Consider the following 21,726-nt stretch of genomic DNA (forward strand, 5'->3'; position numbering starts at 1 on the left):
GTCTCTTTTAAAATTTCCAGCTAAATATGCTCTAAATAGATGCATGTCTTTCTATTAAAGCACAAAAAGATAAAATGGTATCATTAGAGACTGGCTGCTTCTAGCAATGACCAGCTTTTAGAATCCATCTCCATTTTTTGCATCAATTAACTTCTCTGACTAATCAGGCACTCCATGAAAACAGCTCCTTTTTAGCCACTTGGGGTAAAGTGGATAATGTTCAATGATCCCTCATTTGCACGATCTGAGGTGCTGAGAACCTCTCTCAGCCATTCATTATTTGATATAATGCCCCTACTTTTTCTGCATCCAAAGTGAACAGCTTTGCTTTTGCAAATTCCTAATTCCCATCATCATGCCAAAGTTGTTTCCATAACTAAACCACAAATACCAGCAAGTGCTCAGCAAACCTTTATTCCACACAGTTGCTGGATTCGTTTTCTGACCAGCTTATGACATATTGAAAAAAAAAAAAAACACCAAACCATGGAACTGCCAAACCATGGAACCACCAAACCATGGAACCACCAAACCATGGAACCGCCAAACAATGGAACCACCAAATCATGGAACCGCCAAATCATGGAACTACCAAACCATGGAACCAGCAAATCATGGAACCAGCAAACCATGGAACCAGCAAATCATGGAACCAGCAAATCATGGAACCGCCAAATCATGGAACCACCAAATCATGGAACCGCCAAACCATGGAACCGCCAAACCATGGAACCACTGAGGCTGGAAAAGCCCTCCAAGATCACCAAGCCTGACTTTCCTCCACATCCCCCCATTCCCACTGCCCCAGGCAGTGCAGGGCCACATCTCCTCATGGTTTGAGAGCTCCCAGTGATGCCTTTTGGGGCTGCCTAAAAACAGAGGCCAGACAGAATTAGGGGAATAAAAAGCTGTTCTATTTATTGAAGGGCCTTCAGGTACATTTGGGGCAGACAAAAATGGGCCAAAGGTCACAGGTTTTCACACTTTTATAAGTTTGGTCCATTTGCATATTGGGGGTTCATCTGCCAATTCCAGCTCCAGGTAATGAAGTCATTGATGCCAAGTTTGCTGCCCCAACTCACTTTTGTTCCCATCTCTGGGCCCTGAGGCAGTGAGGTGTCCTTGATTCCAGGCCTGGAGAGGAATTGTTGTGTCTGCCCCAAATGGGAAAGCAGCAGCTCACACTGTACTAGAGTTTTACACTAAAGAATTGCAGGATTACAAATAGATGAAAAAATACAAAAAGCAGAACCCTGAGGCGTGAGGGATGACCTGGACAATGGCACCGAGCTGCCCCTGTCCCTGCAGGCCTCAGGGGTGACAGCAGTGCCGGGCAAGGCCGCGGTTCCAAGGAGGTGCAGGGGAAGCTCTGCAGGACATACTGGGGGCTCATCTTCCAATTACAGCTCCTGCTAATGAAGTAATTCACCCCAGGTTTGCTGCCCCCAACTCACTTTTGTTCCCATCTCTGGCCCTGAGGCAGTGAGGTGTCCTTGATTCCAGGCCTGCAGAGGAATTGTTGTGTCTGCCCCAAATGGGAAAGCAGCAGCTCACACTGAGTGTGGAGTTTGGAGTGACACACTAAGGAACTGCAGGGTTACAAATGGATTGAAAATAGAAAAGCTGAAATCCTGAGGCATCACCAGGGATGGCAATTCCACCACTGCATCCTGGGACTGGGCACCCCAAGTCACCTCATCCCTCCTTCTGCATTTATTGCAGACAAATCTGCTTTCTGCCATTTGTTTACCCTTGGACTCTGCCTCCCTGCCTTGGCATGCATTTTTAATTAGGTGCACTCCAGCTCCTTCCCTGCCTGCTCCAGCTTTAATTTGGGAAGCGCAGTTTTCATTAGCTCTGCAAATATCCACTGCTCTTTGCAAAGTCAAATCTATTACTCGCAAAATAACCTTGCTTAGCCCTGGTTATCAGTTATCCCAATAATGCTGGGCTCTCTAATTAGTCCAGCTGTTAACTGTTCAAATTCCCAGGGCTTAGCTGCATCAGGCAGCTCGGCATCCTCACAATCAATGCTGTCACTTGGCAGGGATTTTCTTGCAGGCAAAAGTGGCTTTTCCAAGCTCTTGGGGAAGGGACAGGTTTGTGTTGCTTTTTTGGTTGTTTTTTTAATAAATTTCAGAACGATTTGCTGGTGCAGTTTGCACTTTCCTTTGTAATCCCTCTGTGATGCACTGCCTGTTCCTAATGCCACTAAACCTGCCACCCACACCTGGGGATTTCCCTGGCTCCAGGATCTCTCCTGAACACCTCAATGAAAATTCCAATGAAAACACGAGTGCTGTAATTTTCCCTCCTGTCCTGGGCCACGTTCAGCTCCTGCCTCAGAAATTCTGGTGGCTTCACCACCAGATAATGACCAGAGGCTCCTGGGGAGTTTTAGGGGATCGGGGGTTTAGGATTTCTGGCCCCAAGAGGTAGAACAGGACCCAATTTCTCTGGAAATTTGGGATACCACTGATGAAGGACTCAGTGCAGGTCTTCCACAACTACAATTTCTTATCAGACAGTGTATATTTTTAAGAGCATTCTCAAAAATCAGTATTTTGTGTTAACTTCTCTACCCTGAGCATCAAAGATCGGTGTAACCTTTCTTATGGGCCACTGCAGAAAATCATAGAATCTGAAACTTTTATTGACTTGCTCATTTTTTTGCCAGGTTTATTCAGTCAAAAAAGCTGTGGGGAAAAAATCCCCCAAAGAGTAAACCCCAAACCTCAGGTATGTCCAAACTTCCTGATGTAAATCAACATAATTTTTAATCCAATATTTACCTCCTAAATATATTTTCCTCTCATTTGTAGATGTTTAAGCAAGCTTTCAAGTAGAAAAGGGTATTTAATTTTGGATTTGAAAGGAACATTCTGTTCAACTCCAAGAGAAAGCTTAATTATTATTTTTAAGTCTGCCGAAAGCTCAGACAAATTTTCATGTCATGTTGATGGAGTTTGGGGTGTTTTTTTTAATAAATTGAAAGTAAGCTACAAAAACCTTTCTCAGGCTGTACCTCCAATTCTTCTTTGTGCCTGGAAATGAAGTGCAGTGTGAGAAGAGTTAATTCTCATTTCTTTTTCATCCTTGTGTGGGGTCACAGGCTGAGAACTGGTCTGAGCAGAACCTGTTTGCAAAATCAGGTGACAGGGAGATTTCACTTTCCACTTTCCACTTCAATTCGTGTGAATTAACAGGGGAAAAGTTAACCCACAACAGAAAACAAATGCACTGATGCAAGGAGAAATTTAAACCCTTTTGAAACAAGCCCAGAGCATAAAGGGATAATTTTGCACATTTGCCCACTGAGGTTTTTTCAGCTGCACTGAAGATAAAGGTTTGCCTTGCCTTTGATGTAGCCAGGGAGTCTGAGAGGGTTCCCAGGTGATCTGAGAAATGGATCAGATTTGAATTTCAAGGTGAGTGCAGCACATCCCCTGTGGGTGGAGGTTTCACCCACGCTCGTGGTGGTGACCAGGGCACCTTTCACTGCCAGCTCCCAAAGCCAACAGGTCCATCAGCACAATTCAGGGCACATTATTAAACATCACTTTTCAAGATTATCATTTCTCCATAGCAACATCTCCCTCTTTTAACTTTGATTTACCGTGACAAGCAAGAAAGGACGAAAGTTACTGCAGTAACTTAAATAAATACCCATAAGTTCTAACACTCAGCAGAGATTCTGCAGGTCAGGGGGAATTCCTGCAGCTTGGGAGAAGACAGGGAAAAGCTGTTTTCCAGGTCCTTCAGGTAAAAACAGAGGGATTTTTGTGGCAGAACAGAGGCTTCTCCTCACCACACTTTCCTTTCTCCACAGTGTGGAACATCTCATGAAGGTTGGAGCAGCATCACCCAGATGGGTGCCTTTATTTGGGACAGCCCAGATCTCCTGTGTTCCTCTTTCCTAAAGTCATCATTGCAGATGATTTAGAGAAATCCACATCAGAATTTGGGCCAGATCGAGGCTCTGCATGAGTAGAAATATTTAAAATTTTCAGGAACTGCTCTGGAGAGAGTCGGATGGAAAATGTCACTTAAGAAAGCAAATCATCATAATTCATCTGAGCTACAGCCAGGTAAAAAATAAAAGGTTTGGAGATGAGGAAATTGAGGGAAATTTGTAGGTGGAAATATGGAGAACTTAGGCAAAGCAATCCCTGCCCAGAGAAAGCAGTGAATGCATAAATGAGTGCTGGACAGGAAAAAAGCATCCTGATATTCCAGATAATTTATTTATACCAAAATAGTTCAGGCAGCACAAAAGATGTGCTATTTTTTCCTCAGTCTGCAGAAAAATCTTCAAAAAGCTTTATTACACAATATTAAATATTCTGAATAATGCTGGCCAGTGGTTTCACACCCTTCTTAGCCCACAAAGAGACCTTGGTGGTCCACAGAGACCCCTCAAATTTATCCTGGACAAGGAATACAGCCCAAACTGTACCAATAATTTGTGTCTACAATCACTAATTGTCCTTCAGGCACTGCTGGAACAATTCCCTGCTCAGGATCTCATCCAGCCCTGACAAATCTTCCTGAGGGATCTCTGCAGAGGGCAGGGAAATCAGGGAATGTCACTGACAGCTCCAAGGAAACACAAAAACCAGAGCTTGGGCAATTTTAGAACCCCAGTGATCAGCTCAGCTTCAGTATCAAATTAGCAAATGTAAATATCTTTATCTCTTTCTTTGTTAAGTTAACCCTTGGATAATAAATAATGCATGGCATTTACATTCCAGTCTCTCTTTTTGCATCAGCCCAGGTAAGGAGTAAAGCAATGTTTGCTGCAACGCTTTCCTGGAGCTTCCAGAAAGTTGTCCTTGCAATAAATAAATAAATAAGGCAATGAATAAATACATATTAATTGGGAAGGCTGATTTTCAGCAGGGACACACTGGCTTGGCAAACAGACATTGTACTCAATCTCAGGGACCATTTAAATCCAGGTTTAGAATTCATTCTCAATTCACTTCATGGAACAAAAAAACCATAAGGAATGAAAACATAATTTTCCAAGATGCAGCTTCCATTACCTTGCAAGAACTATGACCCAGTTAGAGTTCAGATGGATAACTCCTTACCTCAAACTACAGAAACATTTTTAAATCTTCTAAAACTTTCACCTTAGGTTGGATTCTTAAGGAAAAATCTCACTGGAGAACATCTCAGGAACCCAGAGAATGTCTCCTCTCCAACAATTTCAATTTCATTCCCACTTTTTCCATGAGTCAAAGTGCTTTATTCCCATTTATTTGATACTGCAAAACCTTCTGTTGTCATCTCCTGATATTTCCTACTGGACCAAGGAAAGATAGAAAAACTTGTGCTCCCTTCCTTGTTGTCCTTCAGGACCAGGAGTTTTCCTGGCTGTGTTGGGATTGCTGAGCAGGACAGTCATTTGTGCATCCAGAAAGGTGGAAATTTCAATTATTTGGAGGTTGTATATAGATTTCTTTATGAGTGATCCTAATAACACCTTTTTAGCAGTGGACAGGCAGAAGTGTGAGGGAAAGGAAAGGAAAGGAAAGGAAAGGAAAGGAAAGGAAAGGAAAGGAAAGGAAAGGAAAGGAAAGGAAAGGAAAGGAAAGGAAAGGAAAGGAAAGGAAAGGAAAGGAAAGGAAAGGAAAGGAAAGGAAAGGAAAGGAAAGGAAAGGAAAGGAAAGGAAAGGAAAGGAAAGGAAAGGAAAGGAAAGGAAAGGAAAAAGGAAAGGAAAAAGGAAAGGAAAGGGAACGTTCAGCAGATGCACAGAGAAATCTGAGTGCACAAACAATGTCTGAACTCCAGGCTCTGAGACAGCTCCTTCAGGGTGCAGAAAAGAGGTGCCCAAAGGTGGCCTTAAAGGTCTTTGCCATCCCAAATGGTGCTGTGGGAAATGGGGATTTCTTTGGAAATGGGGATTTCTTTAGCACCAGTTGGTGGGAAGACAAACTTTTTAGCAGGACCTGTTGTAGGCTGAGGGTTATTGGTTTTAAATTAAACAAGGGTTGATTTAGATCAGCTCTAAGGGATAAATGTTTGGCCATGAGGCAGGACTTGGGTTTCCCAGAGAAGCTGTGGCTGCCCTGGGTCCCTGGCAGTGCCCAAGGCCAGGCTGGACAGGTTTGGAGCCACCTGGGACAGTGGAAACCATTCCCAGGGATCCCAGGGCTCCTGCAACCTGGGATTTCAGGGGTGAAGTTTGAATTTCACCCTCAGGGGTGTCTGTAACAGATCCAAAGCTCTTCCCAGCAATGCTGAATATTCAGGGAAAACATTTCCTTGCTGAAATCAGGCTCCAGGCTCTAGAAAACACTTGGACACTTTCCAACAATGATATCTAGGGCTGCAGAGAGGAAGAGACCTCCCTGTAGGATCTGGGGCAGCAGATTTTGGGACTGGTGCTGGACCCACCCCACCATTAGGCAGAACAAGGAGCTGTGCACGACCGAGGAGCAGCTCCAAGCAGTGAGGACAGAGATTTTTGTATTTCTGTATTTTCAGGATGTGTTTTTGCTCTTCATATCCACCCACGCAGAAGCAAAATGCCAGCAGGGACAGGTTGTATTTCTCTTTTATGTAAGATAGATGCTCCTGTGGTCCTGTTACCAAAACATCTCAGCACCTCCTAAATCTGTCATTTCCTTCTCAGCACCACATTAAATGGATATTATGGACTGTGCATGTACCAGGGGACTGAGCAGCACAAACAAGTCTGCCCAGGGGCTCTGGAGCCCACGGAGCAGGGAATTGCTCCTTCATTTTCCTCATTTCCTGACCATCCAAAACCACTTTCCCCTGTGTTTTCATCCTTTGCCCAAGATCACACCAGCTTCTGCAAAAGCACAAATGCTGCCATCAATTTCTGCTGTTTTCTCTGAAAACTTCAAGTTTTATCCACGAGCTTCACAAATTTGGAGTTTATTTGCTCTAGAGGGGCAAGATCAAAGGCTTCTTTTTTTTTTATGTGCCTCGTGACATGAAAACAAAGCATTTTGCTTTGCCATTAATTGATCACACTGCTCCCCAGAAATACATCAGTGAGAGGGAAACCTGGGAAAAGGTAAATCCCCAAAGGCCTTTGCAGGCCCCAGGTGATGACGTGGCCAGGGAGTAAATCACATTTACACCACACATGTGGTGTGGGAATTGACCTTTCTCCTCAGCAGACAGCATCTTTATGGTGCTCTTTGTGGGAGGAAATAGTGGGGGCAGCTTTGCTGTGCTGCCCTGAGATGCCAGCAGGCTTTGGGAGAACCTCTCCAGCCAGGCCTGGTGACAGATTTGTTCATTAGTGAAACAAAGGAATCATTTCCACAGGTGTTATAAATGCCCAGCTCTGCACAAAGCTCTCTCCTGGCTCTTTGTCAGTCACCCAAACCCTTCAGTGACTTGATATGGGAATAAATCACACAGGAGTTCATTCTCTTCATGGAGAAAAAGCCATTCTTTATTCACAAAACTCCTTTTGTACCATTTTAACCTCGTGTGGGACTCCAATTGGTTAGTAGTTTTATGCCAATTACTTTATTGGTTATTCTGTATTGACTGGTCTCTCAAACTCTCTATGTGTACATACAGTGAGAGATAATTTTCATTTTTCTATCTAATGTTATAAAACCAGTTTATACAGGTGTGAGTTGTTTTTTCACCCAGGAATAGATTGTTATCCTAATGAATTGCTCACATGGGAACTTGAGAAGTGATTCCTGATTCCTGATTCCACTGATTCCTGGAGAGCAGACTCAATTTTATGAAGCCTTTCTTTGTGATTTTTCTACCTTACTGCCACAATTCTATGATTTTATGGCCTTAATTCTGTCCAAAATAAAATCTGAAGTTTCACATGTTGGTTCTTCAATTAAGCCAGTGGTTGTGAAGACAAAAAGGGAGTGGTTTTGGCTCTTAAACTCCAAGAGAATCCATGTGGGGAACTCTGAAATGGGGGATCTCAAAATCCAGATCGCAGAATAAACCTGGGAGCATCATCAGGTGGGAGGTTAGGAAAAGCTGGGTTTTCTTCAGCCAGCTTGGGAGATATTAATTTAATAATATATTTAATTTATATATATATATATATATATATACACACACATATATATGTATGTATGTATATATATATACACACATATACATGTATGTATGTGTATATATATATACACACATATATGTATGTGTGTATATATATATATGTATAAATGTATATATATATGTGTGTATATGCATATATATGTGTATATGTATATTTATAAATATTTATTATATATACAAATGTATATAGAAATATATAAATAAATATATTTTTAAATAAATATTTTTAATAAATATATTTTTAAATATATTTATTTTGCTGTGATGAGAACACGGACCCCAGCTTCAGACACAGAGAGGAGCAGTGGCCATTGACAGATGTGCTGCAGAAGTGCCCCTCAAAGTGCTGGGGATGTGAGGAAATAAAGAAGGATGCAGAGATGGATGCAGGAGCAGAGGGCCCTGAGCATCCTGGGCACAGCTTTGGTGCTGGGGCACTGTTTGGTTGACTCTGTTTGCCTCTAACAGATGGGGCACAGAGCTGATCTGACAACCCTTTATGGAAATACTTGAGGAGATATTTCAGGGCAAAAGCCACTTCAGGCTGTGGAGTCCATAAGCCTGAGAGGAATTTGCCATAAGGTTTGTTCTTGTCTGGGTGATTCTGTTTCCTCTCCCCTGCAGGCAGAACTATTAACCAGCCGTGAGATCTTTATTGTTTTTGTGTCAGTGCTGGAGGAAAGGATCCTGCACAAAATGCTTGTTAAGAGGGAGAGGCTGTTCCTGCGCTGCTGTGTAAGGGTTTCTATTTTTTTGTTGTTGTTTTTTCATTTTTATTGAGTTGTTTGTTGTTTATTTTTAATGTAGACTTTTGCAGAACACGTTTCTGCAGCTGCACATCTGCTTTTCTCTGGTGTAATTGAATGATGAGGCTGCTCCAGGGTCAGCAGAATGGCTGATTTCTGTTCCAGGGCCCAAATCCTGGTGCCATTGCTCACACTGAGCAGCACCACACTCAGCATGAGGCCTCACTGCAGGATCTGCCTGCAAATTCTGCTGCTGGGAATGAAACTGGTGCTCCCCAATAAACGGAATCACAGCACAGGCTGCAGAAAACCCAAAGGGGTAAAACAGGTCTGGGAGGATGGAAAAATTTCAGGTGCACTTGGCTGCAAATGACCTCAAGCTTTGCTCATTCCAAAAGAGCAAACCAAAAACACCAAAAATCAGCAGTAAACTTTAGGAAAACCTCTAATGGATGGGCTGAGCTCCTGTGCATTAATAGAATCCCTTTTTGTTTCAAATAGCTGCTGCAAAACTTTTGCTACCCAGAATGAAACTGTTCACTTCCTAAAACTGATTTTTTTCAGTTTCCAGTGCTGAAATCTCTTGAAACTTTGTGTGTGCTATAATAGAAGAAGATTCCCTGCAACACATCAATGTTATATCCTGATTCTTTATATATCCTGGCTCTTCTTTATGCTCTGTTCTGCACTGCTTGCCTTAGCAAAAAAAAAAAAAAAAAGGAAATTTCAGGTCTGGTCTCTGCAGCCTTTTGTCCACAAACAAAAAGGAGATAATGATGAGGTAAATCACAAATGTCAGATCATGTCCTTGTGTTACTCTGAGCAGGGAAATGTGGTGCTAACCAGAGAGTTTACAAGTCATCCAAGCCAGAGGGCAATTAAGCATGAGGATTGCTAATCAGGCACTGAGTAATAAAGCAAGGAATGAACTGGAGGAAATGTGGGAATCCAAAGCACTTGGTGTCCACTCATCTGGAGCTCCCTGGGAACAGGAATCTGGCACTGACAACATTTTGTCCCGTGTAAAGCAAACATCTGCCCTGCTGGGATTAAAAGCAGCACTGCATGCACTAATTCCAGGGAATATTATCCAGAAAAAAGAGCGGGATTTGTCCTCCTGCCTTCACTGCTCTGGTTTCCCTTGGCAGCAAACAGATCCTCCAAGGACACAGTGAAATATCCCTGTCCATCTGAGTGCCTGCATTCCAGGAAGGAAAACCTTTGGAGGCTTTCATATCTTCCCTCTAATTTTGCCATAAATAATACTCAGAGCTAGGGAAGCTGGTCCTTACTCCCAGTCTACACCCTGGAATGGGAATTACACTCTGTGTTAGTCAGGCTGTACCTCTGACAGGTGGGGATCAGGGAGACTGGTGCTGAATTTCCAGCTGGTTGGATTTTCCTGGCAAACCTCTCACACTGGGAAGTGTAGATATGTCATAAATACTCTCAAAAATACTTTATATTTATATTTATATTTATAAGTATTAGCATTCATAATATTAATTGTGCTTGCTGATGGTGGGTTTGTTCTCTATTACATCCCAAGGAGAAAGACTGATTTTATTATTTTTTTTTTTTTTTTTAATTTAAAAGTGTCTTCTGGATGTAAAAACTTTTTGGTCTCTGTGACTTGGAGCAGATGGCTGAGGGACATTTCCTGCCTAAGGAGGAATATTTTGGGATGGGTGTCACCCACAGCACCTGTGAGGTGAGGGGTGTGGCAGTGAGCTTTTAAAGCACTCCATCATTTAATTCCACATCCGAGCATAAAAGTGGAAGATCATTCTTTTTGATCTCCTCAGAAGGAATTTTGCTCTATGAATGGAATTCTCAAACACAAAAAATCCTGCCCAGCGACTTCCATGGAGCATTCTGATTTCGGAATCTTGCTCTACCTTAAAAATAATCACAGCTCTTGGTGTCTCCTGCTGGATTTGCTCCCCATTCAGCCGAGGTACAGCCATGGAAGGAGCAATTAAAGCAAGCTGAGAGGAAGAGCAACGTGGGCTCTGTGTGTGGGATGGCTTCCAGGTGGGATGGCTTTCATAAGTGCCTCAAAAAAACATCCTGCCACATGGTTCTTTAGAGGCCTCCCCACAGAAGCAGCTCAATTATTCATTCAGAGCAGAAACTGCTTTATTACATGTCTTGTAGTTCCAATGGTTCCACTGAAATGTGGGACACTCCGCTCTCAACAAGGTTCTGGTATTTGCATTTGTACTTGCACTTGTCCTGTGGAGCAGTAAAAGAGTTGCCAGCACCAGCTGGGAGAGAGGAATATCATTAGCACATATTTTGTTTTGTATCTTCAAGGTTAGTACAAATCACAAAATCTCTGCAGCTGAAAGAGAAGGGGAAAAAAAGAAAAAAAAAGCACAGCTCTGGAATGAAACTTATTTTTCAAATCAGTCAGAAAAATTTGAAGATTAGACAGAACATTTGCTGTGGCCCAGGGGAAGATCACTGCAGTATGGCACTGTCTCTCTCGGAGTTTGTTTTCATCCTTCCTGCAAAATGGCTTTTTCTGCCCCAAAATCTGTAATTTCCACTCTCAGGCTGTCAGAAGGGCTGGTGAAATCCTGAGCAATGCACGGCCCATCCCTGGTGTCCCTCTGCCACCTCTCCCCACCCAGGGGGACACTGAGGAGCTGCACTCAGGGTCCTGCTTCCCCTTCACCTGCTACCAGGGTTCTAGCCAGCTTTTATGTGGATATCCAACTGAGAGCTGGGATTTATACCTGATTTGGGTTAAAAAAAAAAAAAAAAAGTAAAAATTAGGAGAAGAAAAATGAAGTTTCCCCCTTCATATCCAGCAGGAAGTTGTGTAAATCCAAATGAATGTTGTGCCATGAAGGTCCAGGGTTGGATGTGGGGCTGTGAGGTCCCACAGCCTGGCACTGCCTGAGCAGTGAATGATTTCCAAAGGTTTTCCTTGAGCTAACATTGACTTAATTGTGTAACACATCCCATATTACCATATGTACACATTACTGAGGCTCTTGATTATTTCCTAATTTGAATTTCTCCAGCGGTTCTCCAAAGGGCACTAATTCAGGAGCACTGGAAAATGGAAGTTACTGAGCACCACCACTGCCTGGATGTCTCCCCATTTATCCATAACTGTGAAGGATGCCCTGTTAATTGTGGTCAGTGTTTACAGAGGCAATGAGTGTGCTCTCAAATTGCTCTGTTCTATTTTCAAATGGGATTAATTAGGTTATGATTCCTCACAAAGCCTTTGGCCGGGCTGGTTTGTCGACAAAGCAGCAAATGAATCATCTCATCAAACACTTCCATTCACTTTGCCAGGCCATGTCCTGCAGGGAGGCTGAGCCCTCATCTCAAGGGCAAGGCTGGGATGAAGGTTCATCTAGGAGCTCTTCCAGGGGGATGTGGTGGTCTCCAGTTGGGATAACAGCCTGGAGGGAGCAGGGATGGGTTTGCTGATTTTATATGCTCCACATTTTATATCCCCGGGAAAAGTTATCCCAGCTCGGAGCCAGCACAACATCTCCCTTCTCCCATGTTTGAGAGGAAATGCAAAATCCCAGTGGTGACATGCTCAGAGTGGCTGCCACACTATTCCATTCCCTTCTTAGCCATCCCAGACCAGAGGGATCCCTGAGATTTGGGGTTTTTCTGTGCCTGTTCTGCTCCATTATTCTGGTTTCTTCTCCAGTGTTTTGGTGCCACGAGGACCAAAAGTTCCAGGAGTGTCACAGACATCTTTTATGGAAAATGCTTTCCTTAGGATTTTTTTCTCCTGAGAAGCTGAGAGGCCTCAGGAACAAAATTTAAACAATGATTATCTGCTGCTGTGGAATGCAACAGGTGCATCTGGGATTGGTCTCATGTGGATGTTTGTAATTAATGGCCAATCACAGCACAGCTGGCTCTGACAGAGAGCCGAGACACAAACCTTTGTCATCATTCTTTCCTTTCTATTCTTAGCTTAGCCAGCCTTCTGAGGAAACCTTTTCTTCTATTCCTTTAGTATAGTTTTAATATATATATATATATCATAAAATAATAAATCAAAACTTCTGAAACATGGAGTCAGATCTTCGTCTTGTCCCTCATCCGAAAACCCCTGTGAACACGGGCACACAGGAGCTCCTCATGCATCCAGAAATGAGCAAGCAGAGCAGAAGGCCCAGCTGAAGGAGTTCTGCTTGGAATTGAGCAGCTGTGCCTCTCCCTGGCTTGGGAATCCCATTTTCCAGCCTGATCCTCCCAAAATCTCCTTCCACTCCCTGATTGGCCCCTGAGGAGACCAGCAGGATGTCCAGGCTGGGGTTCAGGCTGCAGGTTTATTGGAAATAAAGAGATCTCACGTTCTGCACATCATCTCCTGGGCCATGGGATCTCTAACACAATATCATCTTGTGCGGGGCACACCCACAGCACAAAATAACAGCAAATCAGCTCAGAGAGAGCTGAACCTCTGGGAATTTTTTAGACAGTGGCCCGAGGTTTTAATTTACAGTCTAACCCCAAGCTCAGCGGATCTGAAGCTCCCTGATTTCTTGCCCAGCATGGGAGCTCTGCAGTCAGCACCTCACTTTAATGAATATGCTAATTGGGGATCTGGGGAAGGAAAGGAAGATGGGAAACCTCTGGCTAAAAGCAGCTGGGAATTGAGATGGCTTCTCCTCTGCCTGTGCTGACACAGCTCTCCTGCCACTCTCTCCATCCCTAGGCTGGACCAATCTCCTCAGAAAGGGAAATCATCATAATGAAATAAAATAAGTGTGAATTTCAATATGGATAAAGAGCTGAGCAATTTCAAGAGAGTCCAGATCCCAATTCAGATTAATTTTAATTTTAATTTTTTTTAATTCAGATTAAAGAGAGCAGAATTCCTCAGCTGGGGCAGGTTTCAGCTCCATCCTCCTGGTTGTGACTGAACTCCAGCCCTGCCCAGCCTGGAGGAGCTGCAAAACACTGAGGGGTCAGAGAATCCATTTAAAACGAAGACATAAATACACGTACAACTGGTAACATGATTATTTGGGGATGGCAGGGCTGACCTGACCTGATCTCCTGAAATGCACAGAGGGAGAATGGCCCATGGGTGAAATTCCAGGCACTGCTCTCTTTTGGGGAAGAGAACACGATTGACACAGAGCAGCACCTGGATTTTCGCATGGCCCTGACATTCCTCGGATCCAAACACAGTTGTGGATGGATGTGCACTGGCATTTTTGTGCTTTATCACTTTCTTCCTGTCTTATTTTACTCAATTTCTCATGTATTGTGTATTGGAATGTTCTCCTGTCACTAAAGCATACCTAGACAGGACTCTCTCAGAAATGCATTTAATTTTTAACCACTTTCCTTGCTTTCAGACAAGTGCTTTTATACCTTGGTGAATATGAGTTTAAATAATCCAAGTGAAACATGAATGTTTGGTCTGTAGCACATTCAGAGCCCTCAGTGTCTGAAGTGAGTTTATCCAGAGGATTCTGTTCATACACAAGGAATTGTTCTGATCAATCACCACATACCCAGGGATCAGAAAAACACCGCATTTCATTTTAACCCTTCAGTGAAAACAAAGGGACACTACAGAGGAGCTGCTGGATATTCTGCAAGGAATCTACAGCTCATTTTGTATATTTCTTTCCTTTTACATCCCCCAATTCCCTCAAAATTATATAAAAACATAATTTGTTTGACTTATTGTTTCCTTCCCATTAAGTATTCCTGGCTAAGGAATTAATCTGGGGTTTTTTTTTTCTTTTCTTTTTTTTTTTTTAAATTTATTTATTCCACGAGTCTGTATTTTTAGCAGTTTTATTTAAAATCACCTTGCAGGGACAAGTGTATTCACCCCTCCTGTCCGTGTGTCCCTCTAAATCTGCCCTGGGGACAGTGTGGGTGACATAAAGGCAGGGCTGGGGAGCAGAAGGCAGAGACAAACCCAGCTCTGCTCTGAACCCATTGGGACAATTTAGGGAGCTCAATTAATTCTGTCACTGTGAGGCAGGAGAGGCTCAGCCACATCCCCAGAGTGTGGGCACTGCACACCACTCCAGAATTAAAATGTTTTTAATTTGCAGCTCTGGAGGCCAAAAGGGAGGTTGTAAGTAACCCCAAATGTCTCATTTTACCTCATTTGTCACAACAGCATCCAGCACCTCAGTCCACCACAGAGAGATGCTCTTGCTACTACTCTGAGCTCCAAACCTGATTTTACTCCAGAGAAACACATTCCAAAGAACAACTACAAAGACACACAGTGAGGATCCTGCCTTTTTTTTCCGTTTTTTATAAATTATTTCATTTTTCCATGTAGCAGGCAGCAATTCTCATGGAGGCCATAAAGTGGACGAGAAGAAAACAAGAGAAGGGAATTCTTTGCCACACTTATTTAGAGCTTCCTCCCATGGAGGGGAAGGAGGAAAATCCTGACATTCTATCACTCCTTGTGGCAGCGCTGATATGGAAATGAAGACATTTCCCAGCAGAGGGATCAGGATTGATAAGGACAGCGCTGGAATTGTTTGGGAGAGGCCTCAGGAGGGGAAAGGCTGTAGGATTAAATGCTTTCCATTAGGGTTCTCTTCCTTAGGGTGGTGGAACTGTGGCCATAAGAGGGGATGGCTTGTGCAGAATTAATCGGTGTCCCAGGCTGGGTAAGAGTGCTTGGGACTCTGGAAACCCAGAGCACACAGGGAATATTTCTGTGTCTGCTCTGGGGTGCCCTGACCTCAGGGCAGCACTGACTCTGACCCTCATCCATGGAGAAAGTTTCCCGGACTTCAAGATAGACTGGAACCCACAAAAGTGTGAAATAGATTATAGAGAGTGTGTCACTGGGTGAGAAATTGAGGTTTTGGGATTTTTAGTGTGTTGTGGATGGAAGGAAGATGGAGGGCACAGGGTGTCATCCTGGGTTTCTTCTTCATGCTTCTTCTTCTTGGGTTTGGGTGGCATTTTGTCATTGGGCAGAAAAGTCCCCATTGCAGCTCTGCGGGATCAGTTATTGGGTTAAAAGGGAAAATAATCCAGGTGTCAGTTCTTGATTGGATAGTTTAGTCTTAAACTACCTTGTACCAAGAGATTGTTGGCCATTTTGTGCCTTCTAATGAAAAGCTGCTGACCTCATGGTTGAGACACTGTTTTACTGATAAGGAATAATAAACACCTGAGTCCCAACATGAAATACTGCCTCAAGTGCCTTCAATCCAGACCCAGAGAAACCAAAAACTGGTGCTGCCACAGGGACCAAGGAAATGGATGATCTGTCAGCTCCCCAAAAGTTCATCACTGCCCTCTCCAGTGTGGGGTAATTAATTAGGTAATTAATCAGGATGGGACCCTGGGATCCCCTCACCATGGGTACAGGGTTTGCACACAGAGGTACAAACAGAGCAGGGATAAGCTCTGATGCCTTGGAAACATTGCTAACAGAATTCTTGGTACAAAAATCCCAGCCCCTGGGATAGGAACTGTACCTTGGAAAATTTGCTGGCACAATTCCTCTCAGAATTATCAATTTTTCCAAGGTATCAGCTTGGCTTGGAGCTCTGACTCCCCGTGCACAAATCCACCACCTTTAACCTATGGAGTTCAGAGTTCCCATTCATTCAGGACTTTTTCCTGTTCCTTGAATTGCAGACTCTCACTTTGGTTTGTTTTTAACATCTGATCTGCCAAGGCAGACTCTGACTGAGCTCTGAGGCTCCCTGATCTGCTCATCCCTTCCTGGAAAAGCAGCTCCAGGCACAGCAGAGCACATCCAGGAGGATTTGCTGCTCCTGTCCTCTCACTCACCACTCAGGGACTGAGAAACTCAAAAATTCAGTCACAGACTGAAACAAATTTGCAAAGACTCCATTTGTTTTACGCATCCCTGCTTTGCCTCCTCCAGTGAAGTATTGAGAGGACTCAGATCCAAACTGAGCTGTAGCTGTGAGGGTTTCCAAGAGCCAGAGGCCCTGGCCAAGCCATTCCCAACCTTCCACTGGTGCCCAAATCTGCAGCAGACTCAGAGATTTGAACACTGCCTGCCTACTTCGTGGTGCTCATAAATGATTCATGTCGTACAGCTCAACAAGCCAGCTCTGACAAGAAAGAAAACCACAACAAACAAACCCCAAACCCAAACTAACCCCAAAATGAGCTGTGTGATGCTGCTGGTTGTGTTTTCCAGCCCCCATCCCCTGGTGCTGTGGTGCGGGGGGTGGAATACACACAGAGCTGGGTTTGCCAAGCCCTGAAATGAGAAAAAAACCAAAGATTTGCTGAGCAGAGCAGCAGGAGCCATCTGGGTGCTGGCTCCTGAGCCAGCTCTGTGCCTCCTGCCCATTCCCGGTGTCTCTGCAGTGCTGGGGAGCAGTTGGATAATCTGAATTCCTGGCTGTGGCAGCAGGAGCCCTGTCCAAGGCTGTGATTGCCCTGCCACGGGCAGTGGGCTCCCCACTCCTCTGCAGCCCTTTCCAAAGCTGGAGCTGCATTCCCAGGGCTCACAGAACCCCACAGCCCCCCAGGAGCTCTCACTGCAGCCTGGGCACCCCAGGATGCTCAGTCAGAGGGGCAGGAGGTGTCCGGTTATCTCGGCTGTTTGTGAGGCCTGGAAAGGCCCGGGGTGGCCTTGGGGCAGCCCGCGTATCGAAGGACGAGAAGAGGCTTCAGTTCTTCTTTTGGTTTTTATGTTTATTAATTGTTTATCTAAAAGATGTTCTTTCAGCCGAACAAAGATCTGCTCAGCAGTCAGCCATGGGCACACTGTCTCTGCCCTCCCGGGCAGTCACCTATCTTTATACCCTTTGTTACGTATACAATATTTATCATTTTTCCCCAATACCATCTATTCTTATAACTCGGTGCACTCTCAGCAATAACCAATCCAAAGGTGCCACCGTGTCCAAAGAAGATGGAGGAGAAGAGGAAGAAGAAGAAGGACAGGACACGCCCCAATTCCTCCATCTTACTTCTCTAAACCCCCCTGTACATAAATCCTAAACCCTGTGTCTCACTCTCTAATTAACCAATCCCTTCACCATTCACCCCGGTGAAGCCCTCATCCTTGTCGTCTCCTGTGTAGGATCAAAGTCCAGCCACCAGACACTTCTGGAACATTCCAGGACTCCCGAGACCCCCAAGCTGGTCTCGGGGGCTCAGCATCTCAGGACTGAGATCTTGAGATCCGACAAGGAGGTTCCACCAAGGCTCTGGGGGCACACCTGGAGGGAAAAGCTCAGGGAAATTTGAGTTTCACGCATTTAATTCACCTGTCTCACAACTCAGGCACTTCAACTGGGATAAACTCACCACAAGTCTTAATTAATATGCCACGAGCTTGCTAAATGAAGCACTTTGGGATATTATCTGAGCCTGATCACTTAATGCACCACCAGGTGAAGAGCAGGGGGCTTTTGGAAGGAAATTCAGGCTCCTCCTTTCCAGAGGTGCTGGTTGTAGCAAGGTCAGGGTTCTTTAGCAGTTTGTTGGCTCCCAGTGAGAGGCTGCATCACTGAACCTTCCCTTGTGGAAATAATTTGTAGGAATGAGCCCTGATATTGTTGGTACTACCAAAATGAGGTTTTTATACAGTCATAGCTCAAAATTTTCAGAGTTTCATATTTGTATTGGTTTTTATACTCATAGATTTTGCTATTAAAATTCATTATTTTTATGTATACAAAGCACTTGTACCATTGCTTTGTATACATAAAAATGTGTACATTTTTTATGTATACAAAGCAATGCACGATTCTGTGCTGCACAATTCCACTTTTCCTTTACACCAAATGCTTTTCACACATACTCCTTCATTTAAAAACCCCAAAAATCATTGTTGGACTGTGTGCTCTCCTTCTTCCCACCCTGCCCTCCAGCTGGGCCATCTCTGCTGCATTTCAAGGTCCTGCCCAGGAATGTCCCTGGCTGTTGGATGCTGCACAAACAGAGATAAAGAGAAGCACCTGTTCCAGGGAGATAAAACCGGGATTTGTGCCCTCAGGTGAGCCTGCAGAGGTGAAAGAGCCACTTGGATTTGGGAGGTGACAATCCAACCTCAGGAGACTTCGTGGCAACCAGAAGCTGCAGAGCCTTAATTTCTTTAATTAATAATGGATCTATTTTGTTTTATATATATATATATGATATTATTATTAGTAGTAGTAGTATTTAATAATAATGATAATAAATATACATATAATATATTCTATTACATACACATACATATATATTATTATAATTACTATTACATATGTAGGAGAAATATTATCTTTTTAATAGAATCAATTAAAAATTGATCTATCTTGTTCATATATTATTATATTATTATTACACATATAATAATAATATAATAAATATACACATAATAATGTTATATTATTGTTACATACATATATACACATAAATATTATTATAATTACCATTACATATATAGGAGAGATATTATTCTGTTTTTAATAGAATCAAATAAAATTGATCTATCTTATTTTATATATTATTATTTATATATTATTATTATTATTATTTATATATTATTATTATTATTACTACTACTACATGTGTGGTAATAATAATATAATGAATATACATATACCTATACATAGGTATATTTATTCTATTACAAAATAATATAGTGAAAGGACAAGAGCAACGGTTTTAAAGTGATAGAGGGAAGATTTAAATCATATTTTGGGCAGAAAATCTTTACTCAGAGGGTGGGCAGTGGATCCCTGGCAGTGCCCAAGGCCAGGTTGGACACTGGGACAGTGGGAGGTGTCCCTGCCATGGCAGGGGTGGCACTGGGTGGCATTTAAGGTCCCTCCCAACCCAAACCATTCTGTGATTCTACAAAAAATTCAGTTTGAGCTTTGGGAGTAATCAGCACTGAAACTCAGTGACTGAAAAATTTTTTAGGGGCCCAGAGAATTAAAAAGCACATCTGTTAATAGAATTAATGACCATTATAATAACTCATAATAAAAAATAAATACCGACAGCTCAGTATTTTACTGTGGGCACCAAATCCTGCAGAGATTTTGGACAAGCCCATCTCTGCTGCCAGCTCCCGAGGTTGGTGTCTGTGTCACCCACCCAGGGCAGGGATCAGAGCCGGCACTGATCGCGCTCTGAAGGGCAGCACTTGAGAGGTGTTTGTTTAACAAACATTCCCTGCAAACCATCCTCGGCCAGGTTTAATGAGGGATCAGCAATGAGGGATCAGCATCCTCCCGCGCTGCTCCTGCACTCAGGGAGGGACCATGGCCCTGCCAGGAGCTGAACTCCTCACTCCGGGGCAATTCTGTTCCTCATCACAATTACGGCTTTAATTCTCATTAATTGCTCACATCCTAGTAGGAAAAAACAAATTCCCAATGTAAGGCTTGGCTATAGAAGTCCTGGATACCCATGGAGTGCTGACAACCCCAAACCCATCCCCGATTTTAATGCTCAGAAATCATAAAATCCCGCACGGAAAACTTTCGCCTTCTTTATCAGTTTTATTTCAGATATTGATTACAAAGGGGCAAACATTAATTAACACCGTTAGGTTGAAACTCCCATAATTAAGTGAGAGGATTGGCCTAAAGCTGCCCAGGGAACTTTAAGAGGTTTTTTTTTTTTTTTCCCCTCCCTCATTTCCCCCTGGCAAAGCCTATCCTGATGATGCGATAAAGGGTGCGCTCCTCTTCCAGTTCCTTTCCCATTGAGAAGTTTAAATATTCCAAGTTTTTTTTTTTTGTTTGTTTGTTTATTTACTTGTTTTATGGGGGTTTTGTTTATGTTTTGGTTTGGCTTTGGGGTTTTTGGGGTTTTTTCTTTTTCCTTTTCCTCGGGAAGTTGCAGCGCTGGAATCATGCTGGAGAACTTTATTTAAAGAAAAACGACCCAAGGAAGATCAGCGTGGGAACTCATGAGCAGCTGGGCATGGAAAAAAAGGTAATACCCGCTCAAAAATACATTTAAGCCCTTTGAGTCTGCACTTTTAATTCGGTTTAAAGCAAAGTTTCCAACTAGAGCTGTCTCATTTCCCATCCTGGACCCGTCCTGCTCAAGGGCATCGCCCCCAAGAGTTAACCTGGGTTTTCTGCTGGGATTTCCCAGCTAATTCAGCTTTTCCTCAAGTGGAGCATTTGGCATTCCGCAGGCTGTAATTACTCCGCCAGGTTCGATGGAAGTGACCTTTGCTTGTGCCAAACGCGTTTTTATCCCGAGATGGGGAACTGCACCCGAATACTGCAATATAAAATCCTAACGGAGCGAGATACGAGGCGTTTTTATTCTCGTGGCTGTGATTAAATCAATAATGCATCTGCCCCCTCTAATCTATTCAGCTGCGGAGGTTAAAAACAGACAGCGTTTTGTTTCGCAAGAATTTGATATTTAAATGTACTTAAAGACGCGGCGAGGCTCCCAAATCACCTGGAGGAGTTTGTGCCGATCTCCCTGGGTTTATTTGTGTGGAAATCTGCTGGAGAAGTGGGCTGTGAGATTTTGGGTTGTTTTTCTGGCTCCGTTTCACCCGCGATGGGGGGTGTTTAAGTGGCTGATGAAGTGCGAATCTTTTGGGGATGGGGAAGGTGTTTTACAGCCAGAGCCACGCAGAATCTGCATTGCAACAGAGTTAAACGCTGGGGGAAAGGAGGTGGAAAATCTGAGTTTTAGTGTGATCTGTAGAATAGTTCAGTGTTTTGGTAACTGAGGGGTTTAATTAGAAAATATGAGAGTAGATAGCACCATGTGCCTTTTTATCTTTATTTTTTCGACGTCGCTCCCGGTGTGTTGTGATTGCTGAATTTTTGTGACGCTGGTGATGACCGCGGTGCGTGCAGGGCTTGTTGCCACAGGGATGCATCTAAAAGGTTGTAAGAGATAAAAATCGTTGTCGCTGTCCCTAAAGCACTTCTGGACAGGGGCTGAACCAGGGACAAA

At 43.5% G+C, this 21,726-nt stretch overlaps 1 protein-coding gene across 1 annotated transcript in view; it reads right to left on the bottom strand.

The window, feature by feature from the left end:
- CHL1 (cell adhesion molecule L1 like) overlaps nucleotides 1-21,726 on the bottom strand; it is a 607,847-nt gene that overhangs the window by 276,115 nt on the left and 310,006 nt on the right. The window lies entirely within an intron of this gene.

This window comes from Zonotrichia albicollis, chromosome 12, assembly GCF_047830755.1.
Source record: "Zonotrichia albicollis isolate bZonAlb1 chromosome 12, bZonAlb1.hap1, whole genome shotgun sequence".
Classification (NCBI taxonomy): domain Eukaryota; kingdom Metazoa; phylum Chordata; class Aves; order Passeriformes; family Passerellidae; genus Zonotrichia; species Zonotrichia albicollis.